Source organism: Prosopis cineraria, unplaced genomic scaffold, assembly GCF_029017545.1.
Source record: "Prosopis cineraria cultivar Desert tree isolate PC_DT_omini unplaced genomic scaffold, ASM2901754v1 PC1, whole genome shotgun sequence".
NCBI classification, from domain to species: Eukaryota; Viridiplantae; Streptophyta; class Magnoliopsida; order Fabales; family Fabaceae; genus Prosopis; species Prosopis cineraria.
This window is the reverse complement of record NW_026555332.1, coordinates 52399644-52425709: the sequence shown is the minus strand read 5'-3', so window position 1 is coordinate 52425709 and position 26066 is coordinate 52399644. Positions and strand designations below refer to the sequence as shown.

At 36.8% G+C, this 26066-nt stretch overlaps 1 pseudogene; it reads left to right on the top strand.

The window, feature by feature from the left end:
• The first annotated feature begins 1240 nt into the window (after window positions 1-1240).
• On the top strand, window positions 1241-24545 carry LOC129294352 (uncharacterized; annotated as a pseudogene).
• Window positions 24546-26066: the final 1521 nt, after the last annotated feature.

Below are 26066 nucleotides of genomic sequence, written 5' to 3'. Positions count from 1 at the left end.
TTATGATTAATATTTTATCATTATTTTGTTTGATATTTTTTTCTGTTTCGACTAAATATCCTGACCTTTTTTTTTGGCCTCTCTATCTTGCTTCTTCTTTGCCTCACTTTAATATGCTTTTCTTCTATGTGTATATATATCCCTTCTTGCTTCCTGCTCCATATTGTGAATTTTTACATCAGGTGTCCCTGTGAGCCTGGTGTTGTCTGAGTTTGCAACACAATGGGGCTACACTTTTACCTCTGTAATCCCAAAAAGAAAATGAATAGAGCTTGACCTAGCGAAGGATGGTTGCTTGTGATTTGTTTGTCGGTAGTAAATTTTGATGAAATAGCGTTGTGTAACTTTTAGGGGAAGTGTGGCATGAGCTTGATGTGTTTTTCTTCCTTTGATGTATCATCATCATCGATTAGCCTGATCTTGTTATGACTAAATGACTAAATCTTTTGCAGTTTTTTTTTTTATGATGAGCTTATATATATTTGTTTGCAGGGAAAATAATAAGCCATTCCTTCTCATTGATTTTTCAAATTATTTGAGGACAAATGTGTAAGCTTCTTCTGACAATTGCATGTTTCACCACTTATTTTGGTTACTACTTTATTGATTTATTGATTTATCTTAGTTTTTGTGTTTCTGACAGTTGTCTGTTGCTGTCATTTGTGTTGTGCAGTTATGTTCTAGGTGCAGTTTTTTTTACAACTTTGTAAAGTATTAAGGCTTGAAGAGCACCCAATTGTTCAAAAACCTGTTGATCTAGTCTTTTTATTTTTAATTATACAACAGAGTAAGTATGTGTGTTTGTAGCTTATTTATTTATTTATTTTTATTGAGCAGTTCTAATACAGTTTCTGGTATATAGTCCTCTTCTGCAGTTGGGAGTCATTTGCTTATAACAACTTGCATTCTAAAGAAAAATATAGACATTTTCGTATTAGATCAACAGTTGTGTCTGTGTACAAAAGATATGGGATTTACCACTTAAGTTGATCCTGTTACTGTTACAATTGCTGTTCAAAGATAGAGTGATATTGTCAAGTTATTTAATTGAGATTGCAATTTCAGCTGGTTTGTTAGAACATGGTGATAGACACTTGAGGTCCAGAAAAGTTTCCCTTATGTTTGACTCAGATGTTGCTAGAATGGAAAAATGTGCGACATGAATGCATGTGCTGAAAACTGTTGTCTGTTTCTAGATTAATCATATAATTAATTTGTTTGAATTTTTTTTCTTTATTTAGATACTTGTTGTGTCACGGGAATCATTATTTTGTTGATTTTCATGTAGATTTATTAAATCAAAGGAATATGGTTGTCACGGAAACTGCACTGAGCATTGTTGCAAGCATGAAACGTGATTGGATGCAGGTACTTTGATTTGATTTGGCATCTTTCTTAGATTTTAATCCTTCTAATCATGGAGAATATTGCATTTCTAATGTTTGGAAACAGACGGGGAGAAAGCCTAGTGGCTTATGTGGTGCGGCATTGTACATAGCTGCCCTTGCCCACGGTTTTAAATGCTCAAAGTCTGACATCGTAAGTAATAATTAACTTTTATGCCTCATTGTGATAAATTTTTATTGGCTAATAGAGCACCTATTTCATTGTTCTTATTCCTTGGAGATCGGACATTCATTGGAATCGTTAAAGATAAGAAATAAATGTTGCTGAATGTATAATCTGGAAACCTAGTTTATCAATATTGGGATCTTATGTACGATGCGCCAAGGGGTAAAACTAGATTAAAAAAAAGATGGGGTCAATGACTGTAACATGATACTGTTAAAGTTTCATCGTACTTCAACTTTGCAGGTGCCAGGGCATGATGTGCAAAAGTCGTGTTCATATATTACAGAAATCACAAGTCACTAGTTCATTTAATGTAATCTAACACTATTGGATGTAATTTCCTTGAGAAGGGTTCAGTTGATGCAAGTTCACACTATAATGGTGTTCAAACTGTCCAGAAAACCAAACCAAACATGGGCAAAATAAATGGTTGTAGATGGGGAAAGTGCTCTGCCCACTTTTGCCCTTGCTATCCTCTTCCAATATTCATTCTGGTTAGTAATGGTGTTCAAAACTAATCAAAATCGATTATACCAAACCAAACTAACATGAATTGATTAAAACCAATTACAAGTAAGGCTTGGTTTGGTTTTTCTTTTGGCAAGCCCAATTGGTTCGATCCGGTTCAGGTTTTTTCTTTTGAAACTATGAACCAAGCCTTCCATATCTATTTTATATATTTTTGTAAATTTGTGTACATTTTTTTTTCTCTTTTCCCAAATTTAGTTATCTATAAATCACAAGTTAAAAATATGTTACAATTAGTTAAATGTGTTTATGATTTTTTATGATAATTTTTAATTTTATAATCAAGTGTTTTGAGCTACGTTGCATAGATATGCATACGAGTACTTGATATGATACGACATGATACGAAGATATGGAAAATTTTCAAAATTTTAGGATACGGGTACGGGAATATTTATAATGTATATTTCACATTTTATGATATGGGTTTATGTATTTTGATAATAATTTCTAAAGTGATATAAGGATATTTACAGCAATCAACCAAAATATTAAGTGTTTTTTTTTTTAAGTTTTTAAATGATATAATAAAAAATAAAAACAATTGTACTACAAATTTTAGAATATGAGATATGCATACAAAAGCATCCTACAAGTATCATATTAAATACATATCAGATACAGATACGCTTATCTTTTTGAAGTATCCGTGCTTCATAGGTTTTGATGATACCATATTAGTTTCTAATAGTTAAATGTGCTAAATAATTGCTTGAAAATGTTCTTTTCTTTCCAAGAGATTTTTTTCTTTGAAAATACTAATTAATATTTAAACATTAAGAGTAATGATCATATATATATGTATAGATTATGAAAAACATCTCGGAAAAAAAAAACTCAAATTTAATCCAAACTGAACCGAACCAATTAGAAGAAAAAACTGAATAGGTCTCAAGCTTGGTGATCCAATTGGTTTGGTTCAGTTTGGTTTTTCCTCAAAACCAAAACAAATAGGACCTATGAACAGTGTCATAAAAGAAGGAAATGTGTCCATATGTTTCACCAAAATAGGAAAGCAAAGTAAGTGGTCAAGCCTGTGGCAAGTGCTCTTTCCTTGACTCTCTTTTGGCTTCTATTCTCACTTGAGTCACAAGAGACAAATGGCTTTGGTGCTGCGTTCTTCTCTTTTCAGCAGGGAAGGAGTGGGTTGCTAAAACGCACTAGAACAGTGGTTCACATTGAAACCCCCTTTTTTCTATTATTATTAATAATTAATTAATTAGCTGCTGGGATTGAGGAAGCTCATGATCCCTCGATTTTGATCACAACCCTGAACATTTTCGATCTTCCACCAGGTCTAACAAGAAAATGGTTTGCAAGATCCACTTGATCCCTCCTCTCTTTTCTTCAAAAGAAAAAAGTTAACTTCCTGCAAAGATTGCATGGGATTGCGCAAGCCCATGATCCCCTGTTTTTGTTTCTTTAAATTAATTGACTGTCATGATCACATTGGATCATGCAACATGATCCCTCATCTTGATCGCAGTCCTGAGTAAATACAATCTCCCACTAGATCTAGCATGAAAATGGAGTGCAAGATCTGGGATCTTACGGTCTAGACTGTAATGTTGATCACCATGCTGCAGCCCCTATGTTGAAGGCAATTTCAGCTCAAAAGTTTAGGCTAAGGCTTGCAAACATCTTGCATAATCTCGGATGCGTGCTCCCTTACACAAATGTCACTTAGGCTTGATGTGTGGACAAAGCATGCCTATCAATCTTGTGCTAAAAATTAGTTTTAATTTAGCAATGGGAGGTAGCAAGGATCCAAGTCTTGACTACTAGATCATAGAGGTTTTAATACCATATCAAGGACAATTTCAAGTTGAAAGCTTGTAGTTTTTATGTAATCTTTAAGACTTTTGATGCTTTCTGTTTAGCTTATTGGAAATTTCTTAATTGTCAACAAATAAAATGACGCATCCCTGGATCTTTTCCTTTCTGATTTTAGCTACATTGTTGTGATTACTCTCTCCTTGCTGTCTATTATTGGCTTTTATTCAGTCTGAGGTTTCATTGTTAGATTTTGAGAATGCAATGTGTAATGCTTAATTTTTCATAACTTCAATCAAGAATGTTAAAACCTCTTGACTTCATAGCCGGCTTTACTGGTATATATAGGGCCTGTGGCATCAATTACTACTTAAAATACTCTATATGTCTGCAAGCCTATAAGTAAGTTGCCACTAAAGCATTTTTTTTTATTATTTAAAATGGTTCATATATCAGCAGTTATGTGTATTAACGATTTGTGTAGACTAGTTATACTTGTTGCTAGTCAATTTGTTTCTTTCTGTGACAGCTTTCAATTTAGAGGACATCAAATGTTTTGGTTGAGCCTCATGTGTAATGTGCTTTTTTATCTTGTTTAATGTGTCTTTTGATTTGCTATGCAGCTAAGAATTGTCCATGTATGTGAAGCAACATTGACCAAGCGTTTGGTTGAGTTTGAGAATACAACCTCTGCAAGCTTGACTGTATGTTCCTTACTATTTGGCATGACTTGGCATTGTAATTTACTGTGTTTACATTTACTGCAGTTCACAATTAGTAGCATGACATTTGCTGCACGCACTATGATGTTTAGCAGAACTGTTTTATTTGTGTCTTTTGAACCACTGAAAAGTTAACGTGACTTGCCTAACATGATGGACTTCCTTTTTCTAGTGATTCTCTGTCTGGGGGTCCTAAAGCTTTATTGGGTGACGTTTGAGTGTTTGGTCTGTGTGAAGAATTGCCATGGTTTTAAATAGAAGTTCTTGAGTTGTGCTCTCTAGATTAAATTATTAGATTTACCGCATACTTATTTTATGCTGGTCATGAAAACATGGTGCCCTATATCTTATTTTATTTTCCCTTGAAAAGGGAAAAATTGAAGGGATGAATAAAATAGAAAGTTGAGAACTTCATTCTATTGTCTTTATGTAATAACGTTAATGAAGCTTTTTTTTTTTTTTCAAATTAACTCATGGTCATCAATTATGCGTAGTTAGTTGTCTGTTCAATAGAGTAAATTTACTCACATATCATCCCCCGATTTCAGCCTTTCATATTTCCAAATGCATCTCAAAAAATGAGAACTCTTGTTCTAATGATTAATAGTCCTATCTGCTCAAATGTGGGTCTAAACTATCTATTTATGCACTTCCCTTATTGTGTTGGGCATGATTTGTCGAATGAAAATTTTATTATTGCATATTTGTTGGGGGAAAATTTCAGCGAGGACCCTTGACCAAACTTAATTTCAACAAAAACCTCTAAAATTATGAAATTTTACTGCACATGTGGGGGACTAAAATAAATTGACTTTACTATCCCTAGTGAAACCAGGCACATGAATAATTTGTGTAGGAAAAGTAACAGCTGTAGTTTGGAAAACTAATAACTGACATAAGTGGAATTTGTAATTCTCATCAACAACATAATATCACTATAAATTTGCAACTCTTATTCCACCTACGTTAGTTGTTCGTTTTCTCTACATGAGTTGTTCATGCACCTAGCTTCACTTGTTTATATTCATAGTGATGTTATGTTGTTAATGAGAGTTGCAAATTCCACCTATATCAGTTATTCATTTTTCATACATTAATTGTTAATTTTCCTGCATGAGTTGTTTATGCGCCTAGCTTCACTTGTTTATATTTGTAGTGGTGCTATGTTATTAATGAGAGTTGCAAATTCCGCCTATGTCAGTTGTTAATTTTCCATACATTAGTGGTTAATTTCCATACATGAGTTGTTCATGCGCTTAGCTTCACTAGGGATAATAAGATTATTTCAGTTAGCTCTTTAATTTTGTTTCAATTCCTCAGATGTGTAGTGAAATTTCAGAATTTTCGGGGCTTTAACTGAAATTAAGTCTGGTTAGGAGGTCCTGACTGAAATTGTCCCAATTTGTTGACTTTGTGCTTTGTTTTTTTCTTGCTAGTCATAAGCTGAAACTGTTTCCTCTTAGAGTTTTTATTTATTTGATTGCTGTTCGAGGCACATTTATATCATCTCTACTTGCTTATATTGTGTTATGCCTATGATGAAATTAGTATCTATTACGTCTCTTTAGAAATTCAAATATAATTTCTTTATGCTTCCTTTGAACTGAAGATAGAAGACATTTTTATAATGATCTGTTGTTCATGGTAAAGTATCACTGACATGTTTGATTTAATAATTTATTAAAAGTGGAAGTTTGTCATCGGACTATTGTTGGTGACAGGTTGAGGAGTTGAATACGATGGCAAAAGAGCGTGAAAAAATTCCTATAGAAAAACCAAATTGTGGATCAGAGGAACATGCCTCAAAGGATCTACTGTGTGAGCACAAGGATAGTGGTGTCCCACATTATGCCCATGGATTATGTGAAACATGCTATAAGGATGTGAGTTGTTTCTTCCTTCTCTGGGCTAAACTTTTTTTATTTAAGCCATAATGATCATTGCCATTTACAGTTACATTGATTGGTGCAGTTTGTTAAACTCTCTGGAGGACTTGATGGTGGTTTGGATCCTCCTGCATTCCAGCGTGCTGAGAGGGACAGAATGACAAAATCTCTTTGCGAGGAAACTGGCAACCAATCAAGTGATGTAAGTACATAATGAATGGTTCCTTTAGGAGTATGCATTCCTTCTTCTTGGGTTTATTTTGCATATAAAGAAATGAGATTCTTTGCATTGGCATTGTAACAGAACTGTCACCATAGGCAGTTAAACAATCAATAGATAGTTCCTCAAGTATATGCTGTTTTTTTCCACCAGAGACGATTTTCATTATCTTGGAAATGATGAGAAATCCTCTCCACACGCTGTAGGAATAACATGCTGATGCTGATGTTTAAACCAGAAATATCAAGCCCATGCTTAAATTTAACTTCCCATCAGGTTCATAAGCATTGGAGTTGTAACCTAATACATCCAGTAAATGGGTATGAGGTTATAACAAATGAACCATCATTCTTCTGCTCTTGTCAATATAATATCGTTATTGCTATGCTACCCAATCTCAAGCCATCTGTTCCCAGAGTACTCCAGAAAGGATCTGTTCTTACCAATGTATAAGCGAGTAGAAACTTGTGATTTTGATTAGTCCTTAAGTAAAAGCAATCTTTTCTTAAGCCATATACAAGCAACCTGATGCTAATTGTGGTATACCATATGTTTTCCCATCTTACAACTAGATGATTGTGAAGAATTATAGGAGAGCCATAATTTGAAATTTAGTGCAACTAGATTGTATGGCTCATGCTTTGCATGAAGTTTGAGGTGAGCCACATTATGTATTGGCTTATGAAAGATGCTGCTTTCTAAAGATTTATATTGTCCATTGATATATTTTGATTTTAATATATTCTTTTGGTTAGTTGGCAAAAGCATCAAATGGTGCATGTGCTGGCGGAAAGACGAGTTGCATGCTTCTGGGCTTGAAAGTGTTGGTGGGCAGTGCTGTTTCCTTTTTTATTTTGCGGCTACATCTCTGCTTTCATTTGTTCATTCCTATTCCTAATTTTACTAAAATATTTTCAGGGGCTGATGTTGAGCAAATGGCTACTAAAGATGGTGGGAATGATGAATCACATAGAGAAGATACGAGTTCTAAAACTCATGATGATTCAGAAAGTCTATCTGATATTGATGATTTGGAGGTGCATAACCAAGCTTCATTCTTTATTTTTTGGCTGCCACTTAGCTGTGATGTTAGATTTTTTCTATGATGCCTTGGCTGATGAATGCTTTTGAACGCATTTTGTCTTTTTTTTTTTTTAGGGCTATAAACAATTTTAAGGTTTGGAAAAATGGTGGGTCAAGTTGTAGATTTCAGTTTGACATATCTGATGTTAATCACATTTTGGTCAGTAATTCTTGGGACTATTTTCCATGATGTGCTCATGTTCCATGCATACTTCGGTGGGAAAGCTTTTTGGTTACTTCTATCTCTGTTTCCATTGAGTTTAAAAAAGACAAGTGTAGATAATGAAAGACGTTTCTTTAGTACGTTTCTTCCCAAAGCATTCAACCAGATAAATTGACTTTAGAGTTGAAATGAGGCAGATAATTTTGGTAGCACGGGAAAGTTGTATATCAACTTTGTGAACCAATAGAGTTTCCATTTAGTCAAGGTGGAAAAAATCATTGCTTAGTTGAGATAGCCTGTTTAATAAGAATATAAATTAATATCTTCTATATCTTGGACAAATTGTATTTCTATTAGCATTATAACGGGCATTTGTTAGTCAAATATGATCACTGGGGCGCAAAGCTTCATTTTTTTTTTTGGAATAAATGAAGTAGAATATTGTTTTGCAATAACCTTAGGAGAGTGATGTGATTGGCCCTTGTTTCTTTTAGGTCTTGATGGCGCTTTAAAACATTATTTGAACGTTGTATTATCTATTTCAGATTGTTGACTTGCTTAATACTACTGAATAGGTTGAAGGCTACCTTCACAATGAGGAGGAGAAGCATTACAAGACGCTTATATGGACTGAAATGAATAGGGAGTATCTTGAGGTGCATAACAAATTAATAAATGTTTTTTCTAACTTGAATTAATGCCCATGTGTACTCCATGTGTACTAATTCTCATTTAAGTCAATATTCTTAGGAGCAAGCAGCCAAGGAAGCAGCCGCTGCTGCTGCTAAGGAAGCTTTTGAGGCAAATTTTCAAAATTGTTCTGAGGATATGCGAGCAGCAAAAGAGCTTGCTGAATCTGCTGCTGCAGCTGTAGCCAAATCCAGAAAGGTGACTGTTGAAATCATTTTCAGCATTGTAAAAATTGGGCCTAACATACATTTTAGTACGCCAACTGATTAACATACATGATAATGTTCAAAATAGAGAGAGCTAGTGACTAAACTTATCAATAAACAATTTGTTTGAAACTACAAGAGTGGCCAAGCACATACCTGTATGCAGTTAAGCCAAAAAATATAGAGAAGGGTGCAGAAAATTTGTGGAACTGGGGTGACAAAATTTGGGAATAGACATTACTTAGAACTGAGCCTTATTTACGCATTTGATTTCTATTTCCAAATTTTTTTTTAAATTATTTTACAAATGTTTGTATTAGTCGTGAACAACTTTGTGGCACTATTGGAGTAGAAGTGTAGATTGGAAACTGTGACCTATGATAATTTTTTTTAATAGTTAGATTTGTTATTCATGATCAACTTTTGAACATAAGGATAGTTTTGCTTTTGTAGCATTAATTTTGCTGCATAACTCTCAGCAAGACCTGAATCCTATAATTTGTTGGTCTTGTAATGTGCGTGTAGGAAAAGAAGCAGAGACGTGCCGAAGAGGCAAAAAATTCAGGGCCTGCACAATCTGCTGCAGAGGCTACTCGGAAAATGTTGATAAATAAGGTATTGTACGAACTGTTGCTTAATCATTTTTTCTTATTGTGGGGGGTTATCTTTTTCTACTTTCCATTCATATGATTTCTTTTCCCAATTATTATTTTTTATTTGCGTAAACATAATTTTTGATCTCTGTACTTCACTTGTATTTTGCTTTTGGTCCCTATGCTTTTTTTCGATGTTTTGGGTCCCTACACTTTTGTTTTCCATTGTTTTAGGTGCTTTCAAGGTCTCTATACTTTACTCATAGAGGGATCGAAAATAATGGAAAACAAAAGCGTAAGAACTTAAAACATTGAAAAAAAAGTGTAGGGACCAAAAGCAAAACGTGAGTAAAGTACAGGACCAAAAGTTATGTTTACTGATAGGGCACGTTATTTTCCTAAGACATATCAGAGGAAGTCAAAGGGGAAGAATAACTCTAGTGGAAATACTTGAACTAGTCTAGAAGTTTACCCTTCGGTCCATAGCCGTAAGGAACAATATTTTGTGATCTTTTGTAATGATTGGGATCTTTTGGGTAGTATGGGCTATGTGTCAGCCACTGAAGGTATTAGTAGTCTTTTGCTTAGGAAGAGAGGGCCAAGAAGAATGAGAGTGGTATAGTAAGGAGAGATTGGCCTCTCGAATGCCAATGGGAGTGAGACTCTTGTGTTGAAGCTTGTAATCTATGTTGCTGGAGTGTTTTATCATCTTTTAGAGGAAATAGGGTTTTGGGCCAGAATCAGAGTCCCCATGTACATCTGATTCGGTTATTCATCTCATTAATATCAAAACCTAAGTATTTTCCTCTCATATTTATTGCTGTTGCTGTCTTATTTATTACTCTTTGCTGTGATTCTGGCTTGGGACACATTATTTACCTTTTTTATTTTTTAAATTATTGGGTCTTCAGAAAAGAAAATATTAAAGGGACTTCTTTATTACTGTCTGCACTTGCCGTATTTCCTTTAGGTCTGAGTTTTATTACAATAATCCATTTGGTTTTCTTAACCTGGTAGTTGTGCTCACAAGATGATAGATCTGTGAGTGTTGCTATTGTGATAGTTCTTATGGGCTGATGGCAATTACGGCCCATTAGTTGGATTTCCAAAAAGAGGGGGGAACTGAGGATTTATGACAGACTTGTGGAACTGAATTTGTATTTTTCATTCATACTCATCCATTTGTACAGAGTAGGGGGTATTTATGCAGTAATGGCGATAATATACAATAAATGTAATATAGTAATATAATATTAGTTGTAATAAATGTAATAAAACTGATGCAATCATCAGAATCAATCTCTGATTTTCCTCATCTGATGCAATAAAGCTTAGATTCTCCACATTCCCTCTCAAGTTGGATCATAGATATTAATCATGTTCAATTTGCTTGTGCATTCATTGAAGTTCTCCTTTGGAAGGCCCTTAGGGCGGACATCTGCAGCTTGCTTCTTTGACAGGACATATATTAGGCACACCACTTTGCCTTTGATCTTTTCTTTAATGAAATGTCTATCCACTTCAACATGTTTTGTGCTATCATGCTGACTTGGATTATGAGATACGCTTATAGCTACCTTGCTATCAGAATAGAGCTTAACAGGAAACTCCATGCCAATTTGTACTTCCTTTAGAAGTATTTGTAACCAAAAATCCTCACAGATCTCGTGCACTTCAGCTCGAAACTTAGCTTCTGCTGCACTCTTAGACACTAGATTGTGTTTTTTGCTCCTCCCAAGTTACTAGGTTGTCCCAAACAAAGGTACAATACCCTGACATAGATTTCCTATCCTCTGAGGCTCTTGCCCAATCAACGTCATTAAATATTTCTACATTGGATTGCTTCCCTCTATTGAAGAACAAGCCCTTTCTTGGGGTGCTTTTCAAGTAACTTAGAGTTCTGTATGTAGCTTGTAAGTGGATTTCCTTGGATGAATGCATATGCTAGCAATGTCAGGACTCGTATGTGATAGGTATATCAACTTCCATACAAAACTCTCATATCTCTCCTTGTAAACCAGTCGACCTTCTTCCTTCTCATCTTTGCCTTCCTCCCTTTTTCTTTTTTTTTCTTTGTTTCTTTCTTTTTTTAATATGGTAATGGGAGTATCAATTAGCTTGCAGCCAAGCATTCCAATTTCTATCAAGAGATCAAGGACATATTTCCTTTATGAGAGGCATATTTCTTTCTTTGACCTTGCTACTTCCTTATGAGAAGGTAATGCATTTTGCCTAGATCTTTTACTTCAAATTTAGAGGCTAGGACATTCTTTGGTCCTCTCTATTTCCTCAAAATCATCACCAATTAGAACTATATCATCCACAAACAATCAATAAGCCCTTTTTCCCCCCTCAGACTGGCCTTGCTAATAGTTCTCCTTTTTTAGAACCTTTGAAAATCTATCAAACCTTGCTCTGGGGGGATTATTTCAATCCATAAAGGGATTTTCTCAACTTGCAAACTTTGTTGCTTTTGCCCTGTTTCTCAAACTCAAGAGGAAGAGTCATATAAATTTCTTTGGTGTAAGGACTAAAGACCCATTTGCTTCCAACGAGTTTCTTTCCCGGCAGTAAATCAACCTCTTCCTTAAGTGTCGTTCCTTTCGAGTGCTTTCATCTCTTCCATAACAACCTTCCTCCAATCTAGTATTTCAAGAGCTTTATGGATATTGCTAGGAATTTTTACTCTATCACTATTAGTGGTGAAAGCATGGAGCCTTGGAGAAAGAGCCTTGTAAGATATGAACCTCTATAGGGTGGTGAGTGCCTGAGCCAAGTTGATTTCTAGGATCAATAGGAAGATCAAGTTCATACGCTTCATTTCCTTGCTCTAGACCGTCTAACTTATTGGGTGGATCAACATCTGGGAGTTTAGGGATTCCCTTTGGTTCTAAATCTCTTGGTGCTTTAGATATGAGTTGCTCATTATTTTTTATTTGCTCTTTCAATTGTACATGGAAACTCCCTCTTTTGTGATTTCCTTGCATCTCCTGTATTGATATTTTTCTCTATTTTGGTAATGGAGGAGACTAGTGGTGGATTGGGATCAAGCATAATTAAACTTGGCAAGTGGCTCAAGGAATGGAGGTGAGTTGGGATTTCTATTAGGTCTTTCATGTTCCAAGTTTGAAATTCACTCATAATCTCCCCTTAAATTGAGGACTTAGGATATCCTCAGAAAAGGTAACATCAAGGTTGACAAAGAGATATTTAAATATAGGTTCATAACACTTGTAGTCCTTTGGTGTGGGTGAGTAGCCCAAAAAGATTCATTCAACCTGCTTGAGGTTCAAGTTTGGGACTTTGGTGAAGGTGAACAAAAGATGCCTTGAGTGGACAATTGGTTTTAATATGGGAAGTAGGATATACCTTGTGTGATTTGCCTAAGGGTGATTCATAGGATAATACTCAACTTGGCATTCTATTTATGAGAGTGAATTGACATATTCTAGAGAGGGCTCTTGCTACCTCTAGAATGTCTATTTTTTCTCTTAACTATTCCATTCTGTTGAGGTGTTTGGACACAAGTGCTTTGGCGGATGTTGCCATGTTTTTGAAGAAACAAACTCATAGACTGGTTAAAGTATCAGTGTTCAAAATTTGAATGTTAGATTAGAATTGGTTCTTAATCATAGTATAAAAGGTAGGGAACACAGATGAAGCTTCAAACTTGTCCTTTAATAGGTAAACCTGAGAAAGACGAGTTTGGTCATCGATGAAAATAACGAACTACTTACTATTCGTGAGGTTGACAATGTGGGATGGTCCTCCCGAGTCACTATGTATGATTGGAAAAAGTTCAGCTGGTGCATTGGGCTCAAAGGAAGGTAATACGATGGTGTTTGGCAAGTTCGCACACCTCACACGGGATTCCACTAATGTTTTGGTTTTTGCCAAGATTCAGGAACAACCTTTGAAGGTAAGAGGACCCATTCTCTTATGCCATGACATAAAATCATTACTTGTTGAGGAAGATGTAAAATATTTACAATTGGTGAGTGCTAACTACTCTCTCGGGTGATCTCAAAGTCAATAGATCTTGAAAAACAATAGGACAGGAGAAATTTAGCAAAGCGATTAGAGTGCTTGGTCAATTGACTCATCAAAATTAAATTATAATTAAGTTTGGGCACATGAAGAACAAATTCTAAAGTTCTTTTCTAGCAATCAGTGATTTAAAAACCGGATTGGATGGTTGGGCCAGTGCGACCATCGATCGATCCTGATTTCAGCTCGGTCAACATGTAAAAACCATTTTGGGGGTTGGGCTAGGTTGGGTTGTTTTGGACAGGCGGTCGAATCGGGAATTGGATCCAATTTTTAAAAATCAGACTGTAAAAATTTTTTTAATTATTTTATCAAATTTTTGAGAAAATGACTAATTTTTTTAATCATTTAATGTTATGTTGTATCATGTGGTTTGTTAAGTCATGATAAACTTAAAATATTTGATTTTATTTTTAAGTTAAGTATTTCATATTTATTTTTTATATTAGACTATTATATACATGTATAATTTTTTAATTTAATTATTACGTCACTGTTTGATCATTAGTCCAACCCAGTGGAACTATGCAAACTATGAACCACTAACCTTTCCGGTTCAGTATTTGGTCCGATTCTAAAAACATTGTTGGCAACTAGAGCTAAGGAACCATCTGCAATCTTCACATTAATATTCCCAGCACATGAGGTAGTGAATAATTGATGACAACTGGACATGTGATTAGAAGCCCATGAATCAACAATCCATACTCTTGAATTTCAAGATGACTTCAATGCTTGAAGAAAAGTTCCCTTTTTTGCCACAAATGCAAGAGGTACAGATTTTATCACATTTGTTTTGAGGCTTAGGAATACCCATATTATTACTTTTATGGCTTCAATCACAAGAAGTATCTCATAACAGTGAGGAATGAGATGCCATAACCTCATTCCCATACACAGAAAGCTACAGCACAGGATGAGAAGACGAGGTATGCATGACGCGAAAGTGTCGAAAAAGGGCTTTTCTGAAGTAGGGCATGTATGGATTTGGCCGAAAGCTTCACGTTGTCATTGGAGGAAGTGGCTATTGTTCGTCCGAGCCCCTTACGTGTTCTCACATACTGCCACAAGCTTGTTGGAGTAGAAACATCGGCTGGCATGTGGGAGCTACGCACGTCGCATCTCACCATGTTGCTTGGGACAGTGGTTAAAGCCAACATGCCCTCTTCCATTACGTACAGAAACAGCCAGAGGTATGAATAGCAGCCCACACACAATCCATTACCCATAATAACTAAACACATTGGTATGAGAAATATTTGAGAGGAAAGTATTCAGTAAAAGACAATTCAATCTCAGTACATTTGGGTATATATAATAACCCAATATTCCCTTACTTATTCCTAACGTGCCATTGTTTTTTTTTTTTTGAACAACTAAAAAATGTTATCCATACTAACAGAAAAAGGTCCCATAGTAGTATTATCGACACATAACAATTAGACCTTCTAGAAAACATCCTTGTCCACAAGGATGGAGTGTGTAGGTGGAGATGTTGTGGAGAATTGAGGAGATTGTTGCTGAATGAAGGACAAATCCTTCCTCCCATGTAGCATCCTCAGGTTTGTTGACCTTCCACTGAACAAGAACTTGTGTAACTGGCAAAGTAACATGCTTAACAAGCTTATGCTCCTAAATTGCTTGTGGCTCCAAAACAAATTGCCTTTCAGCATCAATAACAAGTAGAGTGGCACTAATAAGAGAAGCAGAATGAGCACAATGCTTGAAGAGGGAGAAATGGAAAACAAGGTGGACTCAAGTATTATCAGTAAGCTTTAACTCATATGTAACCTTCCCAATCCGTTTAAGAACCTTAAAGTTCCCAAAATAGTGAGCAGCTAACTTGTGGAGGGTAGAATTATTGATCAAATTTTTTCAAAAAGGGTGCAATTTAAGAAAAACCTTGTCACCCACAGAGAATTCTCGTTAATTCTAATGCTTGTTGGCTTGTTGAACCATGTGATTTTATTTGCATGAACTTCAACTCCTTTAGCATACATTTAATGGCCTAAATAGTCAACTTGAATGGCTGCAAAAGTACACTTGCTTGCTTTGGCAAACAATTGATGCTCACGGAGCAAAAACTCACAGTCCTGCTTGTGTGTGAAATGCAGTCTTTTGGATGTCATCAATCCTCATCCGAATCCAAGGGTAACCAGTATTAAAATCCAGTTTAGAAAAGAAGGTGGCACCATGCAACTCATTTAAGAGTTCCTCAATGATAGGAATGGGAAATTTATCCTTTATAATGTCCTTATCTGCAATAGTCAACAAAAATATCCAAGAACCATCTTTTTTCTGAACCAAAACCATTGGAGCAGCAAAAGGATTGTGATTGTCATCCCTAATGATGCCATTTGACAACCTCTAGTCAATTTGGTGTTCAGTTTCATTCTTCTGCAAAGGTCTATAAGAATACGGTTTGCAACTAATAGGTTGGTTGTGCTTAAGATGAATTTGGTGATCAAAAGCATGAGGCAGCGGTAGAGATTTTGGTTCTTAAAAAACATGTGAAGAATAGAAGTACTGCTTGTAGTCGCACCTAAAACGTAAAAAAAAGGACCAGCGTCATTAAGAGAAGCATAGATAAGGAAGGCATGTTAGGCAAGAAGTAGGTCATTTGATTGAAAATAATCTTCAAAAATGGAGGAACTAGAATGACCGATCCCATAAAGCTTAAAATAGCAATTGCTGCAATAAAAAGCCATAAAATGATCTTCCATATTTGAGATATTTCAGCCAAGCTTCTTCAACCATTGGACCCCTAAAATGGGGTCGAATCTTGCTAAATCCATAACAAAGAAGTCATTCGAACAATCAAAATCAGCCATAGACTAATGAAGAGCCTTACAAAATTTGGTATCTAACACATGTCTGCCCCCAGCAATAGCCATTAAAATGCCAGGGCCTTTTTGGAGTGGCAAATGCAATCATTTGGCTGAGTGTGGCATCAATGACATTATGCTTGCTACTTGTGTCAACTGAAAGCATTACCTTTTGACATTTAATGAAGTCAATGACCCTTAAGGTGGAACACCATTCCCAACCAGTGATAGCATTTATAGTTGTGAGAGAGTCGACTGAAATGATTTAATTGTATATTTGAACATGAACGAGCGATTTACAATATACACACAGTGCTAGGCTAATCTAATCCCTGATTTCTAGCTTATGACTAGGGAAGGAATAATCACCATTAATCCTAATGGTTAGAGGCGAAGGAGAAGGGATAATAATAAAGAACAAATCAAGCCTATTTACTATTTACACGATTAATGGGATTTCCACACTCCCCCTCAAGTTGGACTATATATGTCAATCATTTCCAACTTGCCTACAAACATCTCCTTGTTCAAGCCTTTGGTAAAGATCTCTGCGGTTTGATTCCGTGACAGCACATGTATGAGTGACACAAGACCCCCTTCAATCTTTTCTTTGATAAAGTGTCTATCAACCTCAACATACTTGGTTCTATCATGATGAACTGGGTTATGTGAGATGTCTATAGCAGCTTTGCTATCAGAGTACAGCTTCATTGGAAGTTCTAACTCAATCCTCAGTTCTTCTAATACCTGTTTTACCCATATTTCTTCACATATACCATGAGCTACTGCTCGAAATTCAGCTTCCGCACTACTCCTTGCAACAACGTTTTGCTTCTTACTCCTCCATGTCACTAGGTTTCCCCACACATACGTGCAATATCCTGATGTTGATCTTCTATCATTATGGGCGCCTGCCCAGTCTGCATCTGTAAATATCTCTACATTTTCTTTTCTGTCTTTCGATGTAATATTCCCTTTCCAGGTGTGCCTTTCAAGTATCGTATAATCTTGTAAACTGCTTTTAGATGTTTCTCTTTAGGAGTATGAGAATGTTGGCTTGCTACACTTACTGCAAATGCAATATCTGGTCTAGTATGGGAAAGATAGACAAGTTTCCCAACTAGTCTTTGGTATCTTCCTTTGTCAACATCTTTCCCTTCATTTTCTTCTTCCTCTTCATCTTCTTCTTCTTCTTGTTCTCTGTCATCTTTTTTTATCTTCTTCCTTTTTGATGTTACTTCAATGGGTGTGGTACTAGGCTTGCACCCTAACATTCCTGTCTCTTTTAGCAGATCGAGAATGTATTTTCTCTCGGATATATAAATCCCTTATTTAGATCGCGCTACTTCCATTCCCAAAAAATATTTCATTTCCCCAAGTCTTTGACTTGGAAGGATTTGGCCAATGCCTTTTTAATCTTTTCCATTTCTTCATGGTCATCCCCTGTGAGGATGATATCACCCACATATACGCTCAGAATGGTTTTCTTTCCTTCCCTGTGCTTGAAGAACAATGTATGATCACTCTGCCCTTGAGTGAACCTTCCTTTCTTAGAACTTGTGTGAACCTTTCGAACCATGCACGAGGTGACTACTTTAATCCATATAAGGTTTTTCTTAATTTACAGACTAGGTTCCTTTTCTGGGCAGGGAATCCAGGTGGTGGCGTCATGTACACTTCTTCCTTTAAATCTCCATTTAGGAATGCATTCTTTACATCTAACTGATACAATGGCCAATCAAGGTTTGCAGCCAAGGACATAAGAATTCTTACTGTGTTGAGCTTAGCAACTGGTGCAAATGTTTTTGTATAATCTGTTCCATAGATTTGGGAAAAACCTTTTGCCACAAGACGAGCCTTGAACTTTTCAATAGGACCATCTGCTTTGTACTTCACTGTGAATACCCATTTGCAACCTACAGCTTTCTTTCCTTGTGGTATCTCAACCTCTTCCCATGTACCATTTAGCTTGAGAGCATTCATTTCTTCCATAACAGCGGTTTTCCAATTTGGGGACTGTAGTGCTTCTTCGATGCATGTTGGGATTGTAATGCTATCCAGATTGGTTGTGAAGGCTTGAAATCGCGGTGAGAGAGCTTTATAAGAGACAAACTTGTCTATTGGGTGTTTAGTGCAGCATCTGGGTTTCTTCCGAAGTGCAATGGGAAGATCCAAATCTTCTTCTACTCCTCCTGGCTGATCACGGTCAGTAATATCTTCTTAAGATTCAGGATTTGTCATTGGTTTAGAATCATGGTCAGCTTCGAGAACTTGGGTCTGGTTCCTTGATGTTTTCCTCTGAACATAGAACCGATCATAGAATTTATTAGTGTTTGTTCTCTCCCCCTTACTAGGATCCCCCTCAGTGGTAGGTACATTATCTAGTTCAGGTTCAATTATTGACTCAAACTTCAAACGGAAGTTCTAATGGAGGTTCATACTCATAGGGTAATTCTAATTCGGGTTGGAAAGAGGATTCTAAGGAAGGCTCCAAGTCACTCACACTCTCCCCTTGAGTTGGAGACTTCAGATAAAAGGATTCATCTTCATGGAAGGTGACATCACAGCTAACAAAGAATTTCTGTGTAAGAGGATCATAGCACTTGTACCCTTTTTGGGAGGCAGAATATCCAAGAAAAATACATTTAACGGCACGGGGGTCAAGTTTACTATTGTGATGAATGTGAACAAAGACAGTGCACCCAAAAACTTGCAGTGGAAGGTTATTTTCAAGGTGAGGAATAAGATGGGTGATGTGAAAAACCTCAAGTGGGGTTTTAAAAGATAGGATTCGGCTAGGCATTCGATTAATGAGATGGGTGGCAGTAAGGATGGCATCACCCTAATAAAATTTGGGTACATTATGGGTAAGAAGAAGGGCTCTAGCAACCTCTAAGATGTGCCGGTTTTTTCTTTCAGCTATGCCATTCTGTTGGGGGCTATAAGCATAAGTACTTTTATGAACAATTCCATGGTAAGAAATTGCCTAAAGAGTTATTGATAAACTCAGTACCGTTATTAGTATGTAGGATTTTAATAGAGGTGTGAAACTGGGTTTGAATCATTTTGTAAAAGTTGATGAATACAGGGACAACATCAGTTTTGTCTTTAAGGAGAAAGGTCCAGCAAACACGAGTGTGATCATCGATAAATGTTATAAACCATTTTTATGTGTTCTGTTGGTAGTTCGGCTAGGTCCCTAAAGGTCACTGTGAATAGTGGTGAACGGTTGGGAAGGTTGGTAAATATTGCGAGAAAAAGTGGTTCTATGGTGCTTTGCAAGTTCACAAACATCACAATAAAACTTCGAAACATTTTTATTAGAATTAAGAGAAGGGAACATTTGACTCAAATACTGAAAATTGGGATGACCGAGACATTGGTGCCATAACAAAACACTACTATATTTAGGAAAGGAAACTTTATTGCAAACGCTACCATACTCTTTAGAGGATGCATCAAGGTAATAAAGACCATCAAATTCTCTAGCACTACCAATCATCGTCCCCGTTGACATTTCCTGAAACATATAATAGTTGGGATAGAAATCAGCATGACAGTGTTTATCTTTGGTCAATTTTTGCACAGATAACAGATTACACTTCAATTTTGGAACATGAAGAACAGAATGAAGAACCAGCTTATCGGAAACTTTTATGTCTCCAACACCAACGACTGGAGATACTGTAGCGTCAGCAATTTTAACTTTAAGGGAGCCACCATATGGAGTATATGTGGAGAATAATTCTCGATTATCCGTCATGTGATCAGAAGCACTTGAGTCTACAATCCAGGGATTCTCAATACACAGATGTTGAATGACATGTAAGGCTTGTAGGAAGATATCTTTGTGGACTACCGTGGCTGTTGGCTGTTTTGTGCCAGGCATGTGGAGGGTATTAAGAAATTCCATGAATTTTGTGAACTGTTCAGGAGGGAACTGTTGGGTGGCTGGATGTACTTGTGGTGTCGTGGGCCTATCATCACTCTTTTCTGTGCCAGTGTGATAACCACGACCCCTTGGCTTCTTTGGTTTCCAGTCTGGGGGTTTGCCATGAATATCCCAACAGGTATCTTTGGTGTGACCTGTCTTTTTACAGTGTTCACAGGTGGGTCTATTCTTTTGGCCTCTTGGATCTGCACTTCTCGTGACAAGTGCTGATGTTTCAAGTGCTGTAGTGGTCCCCTTGGCATCAGTTTTCAGCATAACACGCCGACGTGCATCTTCACGTCTTACTTCAGCAAATGCTTCACGGACAGATGGTAATGGTACGAGACTCAGGATCCTTCCCCTTACCACATCAAGTTCAGGATTGAGTCCTGCTAGGAACTCAAATAGCCTTTCTTTGTCAATGCGTTTTTTAAACTGGGCAGCATCCTCAGCACACTTCTAGGCATCTTCATTAATCAGATCCAATTCCTGTCAAAGAGCAGTCATTTCAAGATAATAATGATTAAGGTTACGAGAACCCTGACTCATGTGCCACAATTTAGTTCTAATTTCAAACATTTGAAAAACATTTTCTCCATCGGAATATGCCTCTCGTACAGCCTCCTATATCTCTCTTGCAGTAGGTAGATACATAAAGCTCCTTTTTATTGTTGGAGTCATCGCATTAATGAGCCAGGAAGCCACCATCGAATTTTCATTTTTCCAAAGGCGAAGGGCTTTCGGATTTGAGCCATCTGGAATTACAGAATCGCCATTGAGGAAGCCCAGTCGTCCACGACCTTCGATAGAGAACTTCATCGTTTGTGCCCACTCCCGGTAATTGTCTCCGGTCAGTTTTTCAGAGACGATGAGGACGTTTGAGCCCTCTAAACTCGACATCGATGCGTACTGTCCCCCCTTCTGGCTTGAAATCAGATTGTCGAACCCCCCAGAATCACTCGCAGAGTGGTTCGTTCCCTCTTTCTGATTCAGAATCACGTTATCGGAGCCTCTCGGGTCAGTCACAAATCATGTCTGGGTGTCGCGTACCGCTCCAGTCGGCTCCATCTCTGTTTCCAAATCAGATACGTTTTCGATCTCTCCCTCAAGCTCTGATACCATGTGAGAGAGAGTCGACTGAAATGATTTAATTGTATGTTTGAACATGAACGAGCGATTTACAATATATACACAGTGCTAGGCTAATCTAATTCCTGATTTCTAGCTTATGACTAGGGAAGGAATAATCACCATTAATCCTAATGGTCAGAGGCGAAGGAGAAGGGATAATAATAAAGAACAAATCAAGCCTATTTACTATTTACACGATTAATGGGATTTCCACAATAGTCCCCATAACCATGCCAAAATCGATGTTCGGGCCTAAATTTTTAGTAGCATTAGCAAAGTGATCCATGTAGCCGACCCCACCTAGTGGGATAAAGGCTTGTTGTTGTTGTTGTTGTTGTATTAGCAAAGTGATCGTCAAGATCGTCTTGAACAACCAGCAGTATGACTTGAGATTCACGACATTTGTGGCTACTGGTATACTTGTCATTGCACCAATAACATAGACCTTTCTTCCGTTGTCTTCCATATCTTTCTTGGACAGAGTCATGGCTGGTTTCTTATTAGAAGAAAAAGAGGATGTTGTGTAATGGGACTTCTCGGTAGTAGAACCTTTGGTAGAAACAGAGGTAGGAGTCAAAAAGAGTGTGTGGGTACCGATCCAAACAATGGAGTATAAGAGGAAGAACAACATAGTGATGCTTGGACGTTCACATATAATGCCAAAAACATACGTTCTTGAATTCATGCCATCTGCATCATACTAGCAATAGATGAGGGTTTAAAAGCATCAACAGAAGGTGAATATTAGAGTGCAAACCTTCAAGAAAACTGTCCATAGCCACAACTTTTGGAATGTCAACCTCCGTGAGAGGGTCATCAAACTCTTTGATATACTCATCAACAGTGCGTCGCTATTGTAGGTTCTTGATTCCAACCATGAGATTAATACGTCAAACCTCGGTAAATCATACAAACATGTGATGGAAATACTTATCCCAATCCACATGCACTTCGCGGCAATTCTTCATGAAATTAATATGCCACTTTAAGGCCTTCTTTTCCAAATTGATGTTTAGCAACTAGACATGTTGATTAGGAGGCGTTTCCTCAACAGCAAAAAACTGACGACATTGATAAGCCCAACCCTTGAAGTCAGTGCTGTTAAACTTTGGAAAATCAACTCAGCTATGCTTTGGTGAAGCAAAATAGTGGTGCAGATTAAAGCCAAACGTACAAATGGATGAGTATGAATGAAAAATAAATACAATAAAGCTCAGATTCTCCACAAAAACACGCACGCAATGAAAAATAAATGCAATAAAGCTCAGAAAAATAAATCCAATAAAGCTCAGATTCTCCACAAAAACACGCACGCAATGAGAAATAAATGCAATAAAGCTCAGATTCTCCACAAAAAACACGCACTCGCACATATCAGGGCTAGTTCAGTTTAGATGTGCCTTGACTTTCTTCCTTTTTTCTCCTCTGATCTGTCTCCTTGCATTGCATCTACCTCCCATTGCTGTTGCCTAGAGCTATTTCATTCTGAAAGTCCAAGCTAATTAGGTGAGGTCTGTGAGTTCCTCCGTAGTGGTAATTAGGAAGGGTATGCTTGCAAAAGGATTTGGCAAATGGTACTTAAATGGTCTTCCACTTCAGATTCATGTGCAAGTCCCATTAGGATTCAGGATTAAGGTTTGTCCTCTTATGATTAAGGTAGGGATGAGGTTGCATTTCTAAGTAATCTCTTTTTGTGTATTCTCTTCGATTATGTTCTAGTTGTGGGCATTATTATGTTAATCAACTCAGCCAGCAATGAATATGATTTATGTTAATTTCTCTGAATAGGATCTTTTGAAAACGTTTGTATAATATTAATTATATTTGTTTACATTCATCATACGCAGAGGCTCAGCTCCAAAGTCAATCTTGACCGCTTGGATAATCTATTTGATGATATTGTAAGTCTTGTCTCGGAATGTTTTGTATTTGATGCATATATACTCCATTCACTATGCATTGTATATGTATGCTCATTATATCATTTTTCTAAAATGTTTTTTGAAGTACTTAACTTGGACAAAAGTCAATCTTCTAAGGCTGCGTTTGGTTCGAGGGGAGGGGAGGGGAGGATCCCCCCAATTTGGGAGGGGAGGTTTTGGAAAAATTTCCCCTCCCCCTCCCTTCACTTCCTCCCCAACCAAACAGGCCTTAAGTGTTATTGGTGTTTTGTGTCCTTTGTGCAGCTGTGCTTTAGTTGCATCACATCTTGTCAAATTGTCAATTTCCGGAAGTTGCTTTGTGCCCTTGCATGGTCATGATGATCTATTATTTATATTTCTTTTAGTGACAGAAGCAAATATTTTAATTTTTTTTTAAAAAGAAAATTATTGACTTTTTTTGGTACAAAATATTTATTTGTTTTGACTATAGATGTTTTGTGCTTGGGGAGTCTACGTTGATTTAGGATAGAACAGCATTTCATAGTCGAGTTTTGTTTGAAACTGGTTTTGCATAATTATTAATTGTGACTCCGCGCTTTAAAATACACAGATAAGGGTACCCAATTTTTATTTATTTATTTTTAAGGATTAACCTAGATAGAAATCAAGACGCTTAAATATCCTCACTTTTCTTGTACGCTTGTTCAAACAAATCATATCCAGGAGGCTCCGGAGAGCAAGAAAGTACGATTTGAGCTGCACTCTGACAAAGATGGTAAATTAGAGCCTGAGCTAGAGGACAAAGACAATGGTCATATGGGATCAGTTGATGAACTTGAGGATGGAGATTATATGGGCAAGGAAAATTATTTGTATGATGAAAATTTGGAGGAATATGACTATGGAGATGATTATGGCGATGATACTTACTGACATGTTGCCAGAAGCTTTCTGCTTAATTTTCTGTGGATTTCTAGGATCATGATTTAACATGGCTGGCACTAGGTGAACTAATTGTCTGAAATCTTAGTGGATGTTGTGCTTCCTTGCCCTATTTCACTGAGCTTCCTTGTATAGTCGTGGGGTCTTCCTGTACCTCAAATAAATTATTTCCCCTTTCCCGTAGTTTTTCCCTCCACGCCTGGGCTTGGTGCTTCAGGAGTTTTGATTTCTCCCACAAGGTAATTTCCTTTCGTCTTAGTCTGAGGGTCATGCTAGAATAGATTGAAGTGTGTAAAAATAAAGTTTCAATAATATGTTCTCATTAATTATTAGATATTCAATTCCCTTCATTGAGGTCTTCTATTACCTCGCTTATCACACGTAGATCGCACACTTGATATCAACATATATGATAACTTCTCTCCCATTGTTAGTGACACTTAATAAATCATGAACAATGCCATCTCCTTAATCAAATTTTGTTTAATGTATAAGGAAAAATGTATGATATCTAGTAATTGATTGGACTAGTATTGTTTAAGTGCAAATAGTTAGCCACGGCAGCAAAGAATGCATTTGCCCCTTAATTACGTACTTCTTACTTATTCAAGGGTGAACATTTTTTTCCATTTTACAAAAACAGGGTGTTATTCTATTTTGATGTTGTCTCCGAAAAACATCAGGTTGCCCTAGGATTTGCTATTTTTATATTTTTTTTAACTAAAGTTTGCCAAAAAGGTAGTAACTAGTGCTTTGCATATGAGACGAGCTTTTCTGGACTTTTCACTGAATTACATGTCTCCATTAGGTCTCGATTACTTTTGGCTATGACGTGCTGCCACTTACCATGAATTAATGCAACATATCTAATCTATTTATTAACAAAACCACCCCCCCCCCAAAAAAAAAAAAAACAAAGAAATGGATTACTTGGGCATCGAAGTGCAAGCAGAGTGATTCATGTGGAATCCATTATACTGTCTGTTCATGAGACTGGTAATTGAAAGAAACATCTTTTTGAATGACCGAATGAATGTGCCCACATTTCTGACGAGATTGCTTCCTAGTAAATAATTTTTGGAAATGGCGTGCCCACTACGCATGCGTGGGCAACTCAAAATCCACGGAATTTAATACTCAGATTTTCCGTGACATATTTGTGGGGATTACAATACATTCTTCCCTCTTTAGTATTTAATTTCAGCTGGAGTTGGCTTTGCATTCTCTTGGGATATTCTTCCTCCTCTATCATTTTCATTGCGTTTTCAATCCAGCCAGCTGGAGAACTCATTTCTGCCACTTCACTTATATTACAGACTTCAGGAGCTGAGTAATCGAGACAGAATAAAGCAAAGGTCCCAAATCAGATTAACGTACATGCGCAGCATTTGTCAATAAGGATATCTGTAGGACATAGCGTTTTGTCTTTGGAACTGGAAACAAGACAAACATATTGTAGGGGGTCTAGGTGAAGACGAATCACAGTCTCGTAAAATATCATTATCATATGGGTTTGGAATTCTTAGATGTAATAGATATGGGCAAAAGTGGACTTTGTTGTTTGTCTTATACGTTATTGTGTTAGGAAGATCACTAGCAAATGAAGTCCCAGCAGAATATAATCAACTTGTGTAAAAACTAATGGTATAATTAGAAGTAGATGTTGATTGACTAAGATAATGACACCGATATTAAATGCGTATTGCGTAATTGCCGTGTCCGAATAAGAAGATTGAGGGGAGCCATATTGGTCGGCAAGAGAAACTTCAAATAATAATTGTTAGAAATTCGGAGAAGTCTCAGCATCACAGAGATATATTGAACTTTCTCGTTGTGCTCTGAAAAGGATCGGACAAAAGAATTTTACACCC